The following is a 14174-nucleotide window of genomic DNA, read 5'->3' as shown; positions in this document are numbered from 1 at the left end:
TAAAAATTTAAATTTAAATTTTTATAAAAGTTCATGTCCTAACCATCTCCTTGTTATTCCCCCCCGGTCATGTTTTTTTCTTTTATATGCAAATTTGAAGTGGTCTTAAGGAGAAAAACAAATCATAAAATCAGGGGTGCTGTGGTGTAGCAGGGGTTAAGCACAATCCACATATGGAGGCCTTAGACTTTGATGCGGCCGTCACAGGTGGCCCGACCTGGTCACCTTTGCTGCATGTCTTCCCTCTCTCTCATTACCCATTTCCTGTCATAGCACTTTCAAATAAATGCCATTAGAGCCAGAAGAACCTGGGAGAAAAATATTGCAAAATCCCTTACAAAATATCTCTAAAATAGCACCACAAAAATTGCTGATTCTGACTGGTAAAAAGTCACAAACACAATCCCAAAGACCAGGATTAGCATGTGTTAATCGTACAGTGTAGAAGCCAAAATTTGTGAATATTTCAAGTACTCTTAAAAACAGAGTTACACAAGTTACAATCAGCCTTTTTCCTAAGGTGAACTGGAACCTTTTACAAAGCCGTCACTGGCATGTCTTATTACTCACAACAGTCCTGATTTAACACGCCACACGTTGTGTCTGAGCAACACTTCTTGACAGAGAGGAAGCTCTTCTAATCATACTCAGGAGTTGACAGAAATGGCTGCAGAGTGAACACACAGACTCTGGTTTTAGGCCTGCATAAGACGAGTGCTAAACGGAGATACTTGAACATTTGCAGTTTTGCTGTAGAGTTACTTTGAGTCAAACTTTAATCTTTTCTGTTTTTGTACATGTGAAAGCAATAGCCTTAAAGCTTTCCGGGATTACAGCTTTCGGCACTGTAATATCTCAGGGATTATGCTGCTTGTACTATTTTTGAGGCCAATTCGAGTGGTGCACTTGACCGTGGAAAGGATGTCGGATTATTCAACCCTCTGACAACAGGAGAGGATTACAGAACGTACGGCAGCATAACTCCTGTAATGGTGTACAAAATGCGTTGGCGCCCTGTTTAAATCAATCAGCGCCCTGATCAAACTTAAACTTTTCTGGTCAGCTGAGTACAACTACAACCGGTACATCAATTTCTAGCACTGTGCTCCTTTTTTCAGGGTGAATTTCGACTGAACAGGAGTCATGAACAACAGCATCAATTTTCTTTTGTAGTTTGGCAACAAAGACATTTAGTCTTTGTTGGAAATGCTTAAAAATATCAATCAGTTAAAGTCAGAGCAGGAGGAGTATTTAAGATATTTTATTGCTGGCAAAGATTATGTTCAGCTCAGCACTTCATTTGCAGCTAACAAAAATAGCTTTTTTCACAGTTAAACTAGCGCATTACGGCTAAACGTTAGTGATTGCTTAAGATCATATCCAAACATTTCAAATGTCAAAAGTGGTTTTTCCAACATCCAGGAGTCCAGACTCTGAAAAGAGCAAAGCGTCGGACAACGGGATGGTTTTTATCAGGTTGGCTAGAGAAAAGATAGAAATTAAAAGTCCAGGTTTTGGAGTAGCTTAGTCTTTGGACTAACATCCAAACCAGGTGCTGTTGTCTGTCCTCCAATGTTGTGGAATTAAAACAATTTTATTTCTTGTATTATTGTCAGGCTTAATAGAAACGGTTACTACATTTACAGGTGCAAATGTTTTTTATTTTTTATTTATTTTTTTTACATAGAACCAATCGTTGGGCTAATTTAAACAACTTTAAATAAGACTGGAAATCTGATTGTTCTGGGTTCTGCACTGGGATTGTGCAGTCCAGAAAAGAACATCAGCAGTATTTTTTAAATAAATACTGTGGATTTATGGCGGTTTCCTTTTGCATAAGCATCTTTTTAGTGGCGCGAACTCTCACTAACACATGGCGCTCTTCCTGACAAATCCATCCAGCTGATTTCACTCAACCAGGCCAGTGAAGCAGAGTTTCCACTGCTTTCTGCTCTCCAACCAGTTTCCTTCCTTCGGTGAGTGGTAGAGCGAGCTACAATTAATTACGAGGAAATATTATCCTTTTGCTTAAGGTTTGCACCAACGCCAGTATCCAAAGCAAACAGATGCTGTGTGTGCCTTGTACAACTGTCATGCCAAATACAGGCCCACAGATCCCATTAGAGAAGATCAGAGAACGGAAAGACGGGATGTTTGTTATCATACCTGGTACAGCTCCATAATTCCCCCATCTCATTTTCACGTTAAGGCAACTAAACCAACTAAAATGTAGTGTGAAAATACAGATTTCGTTGCATTCACCATTGTACTTTGCAGCATTCATAATCCCAGAGTTTTTCGAACAAACTTGTGCATGAGAAATACTTTCCAATGTGGTGCGCGAAAGCAGATGGTTGAGTGGGAGGGTTGCAAGTATGAAAACATGCATAACGACATATCAACCTGTCAAAAAAAAAAAAAAAAAAAAGCCCGGGAAGGGAAATGGAAACTGCAACCACCAAGATAAAACATCAGCGCTCTCACTACAAAGGTACAAAATTCAGATACAATGTTTCAACCACTGAGGAAACAAAAGTAAGACCAGACAAACTTGTTGGAATAGGAGGCGAATGGAGTCACGATAATAAATACCATGAAAACTACTCCATACGAGTAAATTCAGTTTAGTCTGTTCCACTAAACCAAGCTGCAGGATTAATGATAGTGAGCTGAAGGAGCTGTAAAAAGAATATTTGAATAGTAGAAAAGGTAAAAACTATTTGTGTCATGTTGAAGAGGACCCACATGATGGTGAAGGTTTAATGGAAGAAAGAGCCAGGAGAACACAAAGACAAGAACATAACAGGGACAAACAGGAGAAACTAGCCAAAGAGTTGCATATATAGACACTGGGGAGGCTAATTATTGAACAAGGAACAGATGGATGATTTGAAACGGCTTGCAGGTGTGAAGGGAGAGAGAGAGAATGGCACAGCGGGCAAGGCAGAGTACACAAAATGGGCAAATAGTTGATTTAACATTAACAAAAAACTAGACATACAAAACATAATAAAACTAAAGTAACTAAAGGACTGAACTAAGGTAAAACAGAAACATGGATGATCTAATTAAAGAAACTAAGGAACACAGAAATAACAAACAAACCTCAAAACAATTCAAACAACTGAAGACCCTGACATTGTGTTGGTTGCATTTTTTTTTTACATATAAAAAACCTTCTAATTTAACAGTGGTGTGTAGACTTTTCATGTCCACCATAAGCACTTTTCAGTCTAACTTTAAAGAGGGCCACCAAAATGTGTATACCTATGCGCCGAGTGCAACGCTGTCATCAACGTCTCCATCAGCAGCCACTTTATCCAAATGCTTCTGGAGAAGACAAAAACAAGCATTCCCACCCAGCCGTCAGGGAGCTGCTGATACGTTGAAGCCTGTGATTTTCGCCCCCCACCCCCCGCCTCACACGATGCTGACTGGACACCCTGAACATTCCTCGGAAATTATGACAAATTGGTTCCAAATATTTTCCGCTTGGCCTGCTCTTAGAACAAATATGTCCCTTAAGCCAGAATTTTTTTCTCATGTCTTATTGTGTTGACCTCCTGTTTATATCAGGTCTTCCATGGGGAGATGTATCAGACTCCTGTATTTACACCGGATTTCTTTGCTTACATTGCAGACAGACTATGTGCGTAAGTGACTTTGCAGAATTGGCCATAAGCAACTGCATGACCAACCTAGCAGCTCAGTCTGGGCATCATCACCGGCTAAATCAACATGGAACGGAGCAGAAATAAAGAAGATATGAACTAAACTTGAGGCCACATCTCGACAAATCAATGCTTTCAGACTCCAACTAAACCTCCATTTGGTTCTATTAATATGTAATTAATATTCATATTTCCATGTTCATACCTTTTACTTTTACTTCAATGTTTAATACGTTGAATGGATTCAGTTTTTTTCTATTTTGTATTTTTTGATGACTATCTTTAATAAATAACCAAAATACAGAAAGTCATGAAAAACACAAAATCTTACCAAGTGTTTTTGATCCAGTTTATGGGAAAATATCTAAATACATTTGAAATAAGACAAAATAAACTTATAAGAAAATGTTCAGCAATACAGAGGCGTTTAGTAAATATCTGTGAAATAGGTCACATATATTTAAAAAATAATAACAGTACAGGAAGAGGCAAAAGCCCAATAGACTCATATAAAGCTTCCACCCAAATAGTGTAGAAAAAATACAATCCAAAAATTTAATTCTTCATCAAACATTTATGAAATGCAGCTTGTTTTCAGTCAATAATTGCTTAACACTGACAAAAAAGTGCAATATCCACTGGCAGTAGAGGGTTAAGGTACTAACATTACCAAGGTGACCCAATATTAAGGAATTATAGACTTTAAGCAATTTCCTATATCTTCCTGAAAAGTTCTAAGTTAGTTTTGTATTATTTCAACTCTTCTAAGATATTTATACCAGAAACTAGACCAAAAATACTTGGTAAGATTTTGTATTTTGGTTTATCTAATAATTCTACTTCTGCTGCCACTTTTCCTCACAATGATACATTCAACTACTATCCAATTTTGTGTTATTTTCTGTTATTTCAGCATTCAACCTCAGGTTCTCTCACTGTTTTTATTCTCTTTGTAGAAGCTTCATCTGAGCCATCTTCCTCCAATGTTTGGCTTTTCCAAGTCCTAGCCCACTAGGATCCAACAGGTACAACTGTATTTTTCCTTTTTCTCCAGCAGCGTAAAAAAAAATGTTCCTCTCCATCTCACATCTTTCTGCTTATTATCTTTCACAGCTGGGAGCTACTGAATAAAACTCTTTCAGTGTTGACACCTGAGCAACGCTGTAGGTGCAGTTGTTGGTTGAGTATTTTCCTCAAGGGGATGTCTTGACAGTTTCTGTTGAGAGAAAAGTTGATTTATGCTTTATATATATATATATATATATATATATATATATATATATATATATATATATATATATATATATATATCCTTTCCAAGCCTAGTTGGGGCGTGAGTGTGTTGATTTTTGCAGACGCAAGCCTCTGGGAGTGTGTTTGGTTTCCATGCCCCGGCAGGAGTTTATATCGCTGACAGGGTTGATGACCAACGCCACTGATTCATCTGGGACTTTGGCAGTTGCTGAAATTGCTGGCTTGAAGATCTTTTGCCAGTTTTTTTAGTGGAAGCTTTTCCAAAAGAAAAGTGATTTTCATTGTGCAATGCAACATGCTTAATGAATGAACCCTGTATCTGCAAGTTCAGACCACAAATTGGGTATTAAACTGGAATTATATGGCAATGTATTAGGGCCAAAATTAAGATAATTGAACACCCAACATGGTTACATCATTGTAGCAGGAGGCTATTGACTCTTGGCACATGACATCAGAGCTCCGCCCACTCTGCCTTGAAGACATCAAAACAACCGATGAGCTCCTGTAAAACCAGTCAAATAACAGACTTCTGGTAGCCTAATATCACTTTTATAAGGACTGTTAGCGCTCGGTGTAATCACAGATTTGATAAATTTCTAAATAACATAAAAAGACCTTTAGCAGAAGTTGTTTGCAAAAAATCTGGAAAATCTGGCAAATATTTAGGAGACCTTGCAATTAAAAGCATTGACATTTCCAAATTGACCACTAGATGGCAGTTATTGTTCAAGATGCCTCCTTTAAATCTGAATTAATTTTTAGCTTCCCCCCTAGTATTCTATATTGATAAAATTGTTCACGTTTGTATCTTTTTCAGATTTGTGTTGTTTTAGTTACGGATAAGGAAAGAAACTGTTCAAATAGGTGAAAAATTTAATTGGCAAAGGATAAAAAAGCAAAAATGTTTTAGGCTATATTTGTTTTGAATAAAAATATAATGCCCTTTGCAAGACAGTTTCTCTAAAATAAAAAAATTTAGAGATTGTCATTTATTTTGAAAAATTTGAGTAAGGCAACAGGCATAGGTCATAAAAAATTGGGATAGCTGGTTTTAATTTCAAAAACATTCCTTTAAATCGGCAGAAATTGGAGGAGAACTGGAGGTGTGTTAAGACAGACAGTTCGCAATTCTCTGGCATCATCATTTCCCTGTGATTGCAGCGAGAAGTGTTTGTTCCACCCTCGGATGAGATCGTCTCGATTTTTATTGCCGTTGGCAAAATTCGCAGACTAAATAATGATTGTGTAATGGAATCTGGGCTGCCTTAAACAGAGAGACTCAATGTGGTGGTCATATTCATTCATGATGGTAATTATCTCTGCCTTTATTCAAGAAAAAAACCCCAGCAAATCCCGTTTTAAAGAAAGGTAATTATTAACTTTGGAAATACAATAGAGAGACTTTGTTGCAATGATCCAAAATTATGGCCGCTGGTGCTTGTCAGGTGCACTCACCAACTCGACTCTGAAATGAGGTTAGTCCGGGTTCATGTCCATGTTTTTGCTTCAAACGATAGTTTCCATCCACTTGAATGTTTGAGCAAATGGTTTTCTTTTATTCTTGATGCGTTGGAAGGATTTTTACAAATCATGTTGTGGAAAATTATTTAAAGGATAAAAGTACAGCATATACTTGCCACAAGAATTTCATCTCTAAAAGGAAGTTATTACAAGCATTTGAAGAGAATTAAATTGTGATCTCTACCTGGCTCAGACTGTAAAAAGGAAAATATTTGCCCCAGAGTGACTAAAATTTTTACATTTCTGAGAATTTCCGTGAGCTAATACTAATCATGGATCAAACATCTAGCAAACAGTGGACATACCTCCTCTTTAAACAATGATACCTGTCTTATTTGTTCAAACACCAAATATACCTTAAGCTGTGATTCAAAGACAAGGGGTATCTCATGCCACGATTACTCAAAGATTGAAAACAAGAATAAGAGATACAGACAGTCAAACCCTTGAACACCAGTGGTCATGCTGTGAAAATTGGGATTTTCGTCTGTAAGTGGTCATATGAATTGTCGTTAAAGTTCAGAAATATTTGCTGATGCAAGCTTCTTTGCGCTACAGAAAACTTATGGAGTGCCTTGATCAGTTGCTTCGGGAACATCAACCTACATCGTAAAGTAGCAATACGTTAAGCTAGTTCAGCTCCCCAAGCTTCATTTTCTTTCCCAGTTTTCTGGGAGTGGAAAAAAATCTAGGTCATCATACAATGCATTTAACAACATTGGAAAATCATTCCTAAATTCAATTTTAAACTTTTGTTTTCAGTTCTAAATAGCAAAGATGTTCACATTTAAGGTATAAATTCCACCATGATGAGGGAGACAACATGGAGGAAGTAAAGTATTTAACTTTGAATGAACAGGATAGAAAGTACTTTTATTCTGATATTTTTGGCTGTAAGTGTCTTTGTAATGCTGCAGCTAACTTAACAATGAGAAAACGTCAGAGGTGAGCTATCGTTTATTTTGTTTCCTAAATAATCCAGTCATTTAATACGCAGTTCATTTGGAGACATTCATATTGTCATCATTACATGAACATATTGTTATGAGCCATTAAGACCTCATCTTTATCCACCAATGTCACTGGTTATTGGCTAATAATCAAACACTTTCTCAATTTTAACAGTAAATTTTAAATTTAAGGTATAAATTGTAACATGAATGCAGCCAACATATGGAAACACAAACTACTACTGTAACTAATGAAACTTAAACTAAAACTAAACAATATTTAACTAATAATATCTAATAAAAACCCACTCTAAAAACTAAAACCATCTGGGTTTGATAAACAAAAAAAAATCACAATAAAATAATACTAAACTATAATAAAAAAAAATAAAAAGTATCACAAGACTGGTGCCTACCTTACCATTTACAAACACAAAAAAGAAAACTTAAGAGCACACACAGACAATATGACAACATCTACCTGAATGCTGACCTGTTTCAGAGTGCTTTAAAATCCCTGAATGGGGTGCTAGTCTGCTAGGTAACCTGTGTAAGGAGAAACATTTTCAGATGTTTCTCCTTACTTCTTTTTTCCTCACTAGACAAATGGTATAAAAATCTTCATCATACAAACTCATATTCAAGTTAGAAAGCTTGCTGTTGTGACTGTTGTTGTGGGTTGAGGTGTGCAATGAAACCTGAACATTTCCTTCCAGCTCCAAGTCTTCACTTGACTGGGAAGCCTCAGCGACTCCGCTAAGGCTCACTAACCTGGTCCTACTGGATCTAGGATCAGATCTGAATCTCTGCATGTCAAACTGAAAATGTGTCTGGACAAGCATACTCACACACACACAAAAGCTGATGAGACTCCAATACACATTCACTGTTGTGGAGAGATTTCACACGAGCGTGAAGCTAAAAGGGAGTCAGTGAGCTGTTGCGGGGACTCGGTGAGCCTCGCAGAGCCTGTTTTGGCTGGAGAGCAGCTGGCTCGTCTCAGGGCCGAGGAGTCGACTGCTTCTTCCTGACCGACGTGGATGTGAAGCAAAAGCCGGGTGTAGGAGAAGCCCAGTTTCCACCCATAACAAACCTGACCCCGGCTCTGTTATCCTAAGGAAACCCTCAGGAGTTGTGAGTTGGTCAGAGAGCGGATGTGACAGGAGGTGGGAGTGTTTTTCAAAGCAAACGGGCTAAATCAGGGCTTCTCCTGAGAAGATTATCTCTGGCTCAAACAGCCCAGTTACATCACTAATTAACTTTTAATAATTTCCTAAAAGACTTCTGTTTAACATCAAGAGAGAACCGACAAAAATCAGAATACCAAGAATCTCTGTAGGTGTGAAAAAAAGCATCAAGATTCACAAATGTTCAGCACCTTCTGTTCTGCTCTGAGAGATTACATCTGTAACTCCTATCTATTGAACAAATACGTAGTCAGGTCTCTTTGGGAAGTTAGTGACGGAGATGGAGCACAAATCTAAACAAGCAGGTTGATTTTCCATTTGATAAACAGACGAAGGGAATTTTCCCCGTGTTTGAATATTTACAGTCCAGTGACATCTGAATGTTCAGGGGTCAGGTTTTTCCAAAACAAAGGAGTCTGCTCTGTGTGGGAAGGTTATACCTGGGTGAGACCTCTGGCAGACTGTTCGGCTCTGATGAACCATGACAGGTAGATAGATGTTTTACAAAACAGGGAACAAATCTGACCTTGTGTATTCTATAAAAGTGCGTTGACAAAGTTAGTGGATTCGTGAAGTGGAGAAAGGTAGATTTTAAGAAAATGCATTCCTAGATTTTTATGCAAACAGACAACTGCACAATTAAGATGTTTTTACCAGGCTTAGTCTATCCTATCTTGTTCACTTTGCTTCGTACAGATGATCTGGAATCTCAGTTATGGAAAAATAATCACTTCCTGGAGGCGTGTGCTCTATTGAAGTTTTAAACATTTGAATTTTTTTACCCAATCATTACATTCCATCTGTTACAGATGGAATGTGTGAAGGAAGCTACGCTATGAAGCTTACCGGAAGTCGTGTGTGTTGGAAATGCTGAGCTGTCATCTTTGCCAGCAATAAAATGTCTTAAGGATTCCTCTTGCTCTAACTTTTATTGTTGAAGATTTGGAAGCCACCATATTCGTCCAAACATAATTTCTCTCTCAAGGGTCGATTCCAAAACCTCATATTTAGCATCCCGATGCCGCGCCTAACTAAGGTTTCTGAGTTGCTCGGACAGTTCTAGTTGTCGAGCACAACTAGCATGTTGTCTAACTTCTTGGACATTTATTTGTAAGGTTTTACCCATGCAGTGATAGGCTGAAGAGAAAATGCAATCATTAGCATCAGGTGTTAGAGGAAGTCACATATCTAACACCTGAGGACAGACATTCCCAACATCTGGTACAGTATCCCAGCAAGTCTTGATACAGCCACTGCTGGAACCTCTGGTATGTGTAAAACGCCTCACAGAAATGGATATTTTAATTCAGTTGTATATCATTCAACTAAAAATTTTGTCTAAATATTTTAGAACTTTAAAGCGTGACTTTTGACCATGTCTTCTAGCACAGGCTTTCTAATCTTTAGATTACCCCACAGGTTTAGGTTTGGGGGCTGTGATGGACTCGGAAGAACTTTTTTTTGTTTTTTTTGTTTTTACTGTCTAGACAACAATTCCCGTCTTTATTTGGGTATTTGTTTTGTAACTATGTTCTCAATTTTCCAGCATCAGAATCAAAAATGTATTTTAAGAGTTGCTTTTTCCTCAAAGTCTCGATGATTCAGAAAGCTCCTGCATGTAGAGTCTAGTGGTTTTAATAATCCCAACATGATCTTTTTATTAATTTTATTGTAATAAGTTTTCAAGTAGAGGCATTAGAGGCAGCTTTCATCCCTGTCACATTCAGTTATTTCAAGCTTTATGACTATTATTTTGGCTGTAACTATGCAATAGCTGAGGTGAACAGCTTGTCACCTCAGCTATAAAAGTCATGTTTTCAACCCTCAAGTAGGTTTTTATGACAAGTTATTGCGTTGTTTAACCAAACTACAGATTTTTACATTTCCAAACAAGGGAACCTGCTGGAAATGGAGAGTATAAATGACAGTCAAACAGAGTTCACTGTTAACTACACGTTCAACTTGAATCACTTGTGACCAGCTATGAGTGGCTGTGACACCTCCCTCCGTTCTGTCTGAAAGGTGGCGTGTTCTGCGTACATCAGTGATCTCAGCCAGTGATTTCCTCCCTTCCAGCTCCTAATGTGACACAGTGAAATGAGAGCGACGGCGCCTACGCCATCTGTCAGAGGGGAAATGTGTCATGCATATTTTGGAGTTTGAACACCGTCTGCAGCCATGAGAAAGCTAACATTTTCTTCGTGTTTTATATTTACGACCGCCTTCCCTCATTTCTCTGGGCTCTAGTTAAGGAAGGCAAGACTCGAGCTTTAAACCTGGGCCACCACTTTAGAGCTTATTCACTTCAATGAAGGGAAATTTCTGTTCAGTGGCTCTGAGGTTTGGATAGATTCAGAAATATGTCTGTACGTTATGACAATGCTGCTCTGAATTTTGTTTTTAGTTATTTGTAAAAATCCATTTGGAAAGTTGCTCAGTTCTCAATTTATTTGCCATTAACTTTACATAGCGTTGTTTCCTATGACAGATTATTAGGGCCAGACTGGGAGAATTATTATTTTTAATTACAAGAATAAATTCATAATGTTATGGGAATACAGAAAGAAGTTTACCAGAAGAAAGTGGTAAAAGTCGTTGTAATGAGAAACAGCTTTGATAGCGTCATGGAGCTCTGAAGTGAAAAACTCAGTTCGTTTTGTTTTTTGAAACAGAGACAATCGTTTCAAAGTCCTACTGATAAATATTTGATGGTGATGTGTTAAGTTAAAAGATGAATATTTCTTTAGTTGTAAAATTGACACCAAAGTAGAACTTTGCTTAACAATCATCATTTCAGATGAATGTTAAGCTTTTGTGTAGAAGTTCTTATAAAATTACTCCATTTTCCTATTCTGACTTCATGCTGGTAAGATTATGTTTTTATTTTCATATTATTTTGTTAAACTTCTCAGAATATTGTGACTTTGTTCTTGTGCATTTTTCACATAATACATACTACTACTATTTTATTATTGTAATATGTCTTTTTTCTTATTCTAGTTTACGGAGACTACTGTGTTCAAATAATTTTGAAGTCCAACTGCAGGTTTTGTAAACCTTTACGTTTTTATTGCCTCCTCAGCGGCTAAAGACATGCTGAATTCACATATTAAATTAAGAAAGATCATTTCAGATATGCAATCTGACAGAGATGAAGAATAATTATATTTTGAGATTGATTTCTGGGGTCAAACTATGAAGCTTCTGAAATGCAGGTATTTCTTCTCTTAAATATATGTAAGATGCAAAAGCAAATCAGGAATAACATGAATGAGCTAAAATAGATCCTTATTTGATTTCCATAATGAGCTAAAACCTCCTCTCAGTAACTGATTAGGTTTTTAGATCCAACCTCCATTTTCACACTTTTGGCCTTTCAAGGCTTCCATACTGTAAAAGCTGAAATCAGAACACAGTGAAGAAGAAAAAAAGAAAAAAGTCACATAAACAAAGAAGAGCTCCAATGTAACTGATCTGTATTGCTTTAATATCTTTTTTCTCCTTAGGAACAGGTAAGCCATGACAGTATAATGTAAATGATAAGAGCAACAAAATCTGATACTCTTTTGTACATCCTCGGCAACACATTCATACAATAGACAAATGCCATCTGTACAAGAGGTCAAACAATCTTTTTTTTTTTTTCTTGTAATTACATATGGTAACTCTTGACTCAAAGCCAACAGGTACAATGCAATTCAGTATAAATATTCATTTAGGCAACATTTAATTATGGCATTTTTTTTTTCTTTCCAAATGGCTACAGATGGGAAGAAGCTTGTTAGTTCTCAAATCAAGCCCAGTGTACCCTCCTTGCTTTCAATAAAGCGCCATTGTACATTCCGAAAATCGCTAATGTTTCAAAAAGAAAGTGACACAAATGTGAACTAAAAGAATAAATAAGAATAAATAATCCACTGACTCTCAAAAGAGACCTTAGGCAGTCAGACAAAGCTGCAGCTGTGGAGCTTTTAGCATCGCTGTGAGACACGTCAGACTTTATTTACCTCCAGCACTGACACCCATATGAAATTTATGTCACTCCTCTCTATTGTGGACATAAGTGCTTTGTTTGTGCTCCTCCGATGCACAGCAGGCTTGTTTTTTCCTCAACAGGCGATGGAGGCAGACACATTTTTGGAGCGCTGAGACCTCAGTACAAACAAAAACAAAACAAAACAAAAAAATAGTTTGCAGAGTGAGTAAACTGTACATCCCATAACAATTGTGTGTGTCCTCTGCTGTTGAGAAACGTCCGCAAATTTAAATGAAGAAATTGGAAACAGAAAAGCAATTTGGTATAAAAAAACTGCAGCACGAAAAGATGCAACATGAGAGAATCTTTGGCAAAATGATAAATGTAACCAGCATGAGTGCATATTGCATTAAGGTTTGGCTTCTGAACTTCCTTTTTTTTAAAAAAACAAAAAATATCTAAACTCTACAATGCATTTGCACGCAAGAAAACACTCATTGGTTTCTGTCCATGCAACTTTAGCTCATTCATGCCCCGCCTCTTTTCTGAGAGAAAGCAAAACGAAAAAAAAAAATAAATACTATGAGCCAAAAAAGAAACATACATGTACAAAGTAATGTACACCATATATTCAAACACATCTCAAAATCCTCAGACTTTGAAATCATTAGCCAAAATAAGGTTTTTTTTTTCTCAACCCATTTTATCTTTATCGAGACTGTACAATATATGTATATATTAGTAATCATGAGGGAACAAAGCAATAAAAATAAATACTTTTTCGCTATGTCACCTTTCAAAGAAGTATATCTATGTACATTTATACCAGTATCAATTTTTTTATTAGCTTATTTTTAATGCATGTGATCAGCAAGCATGTATTGCGCACAGTGTGTTGTTTTTCCTCTGTCGTTCCAGAAGGTAGCTAAACGTGAAATCTGACACTTAAAAGTGAAAAAACTCACTTTGAACTATAGGGTTCATACCAAAAGTAAATCTGACTCAAATCAATGACAACTGAGTTGATGTGTGTTCAACAAGCAGGCTTTAAGCTAGTTTTTAACCCTTCTTTTTACTCTAAAGTTTAAAAAATACGTGAAAACAAAATAAAATAAAAATAAAATGTGTTTCTTTATGAAAAGAAATCTTGATATTTTGTAAGTTTTTCTCTCTTTGTCCTAAAAAGTATTGAAATTAAATTACTGAAACACTGCAAAGTTACATAGCAAAAACAGAACAGGTTCTAATGAAAAACTATTTTGACTCAAAAACACAAAAAGAAAAAAAAGACACTTTTTAAGTTATTAACAATGATTAAGCAGGTATTCAGTATTTTTTCTGTCTTTTGTTCAAAAGGAAATCTTAGTATCACACAGTGAAACAAATGAAAAGAGCCCAAATCCGCTCTCTATCGTTAAAACTTCACAGGTTTTTTTTTTAATGAACACAAATTTGGGGATGTACCGAAAACAAGCGAGCCTGTTCCATGTTTTACTGATGGGATAACGTGACAACACCAGAGCTGAAGATACGAAACCTGAACTCTGGTTGTCACTGGGAAGGGATTGAAGCTAAAATGAACCACCAACAAAAAAACATAAAAAAAACCAAC

The sequence above is a fragment of the Poecilia latipinna genome, unplaced genomic scaffold (genome assembly GCF_001443285.1).
Source record: "Poecilia latipinna isolate Pla-1442-1.1 unplaced genomic scaffold, P_latipinna-1.0 Scaffold847, whole genome shotgun sequence".
Taxonomy (NCBI): Eukaryota; Metazoa; Chordata; class Actinopteri; order Cyprinodontiformes; family Poeciliidae; genus Poecilia; species Poecilia latipinna.
This window is presented reverse-complemented; position numbering follows the sequence as displayed.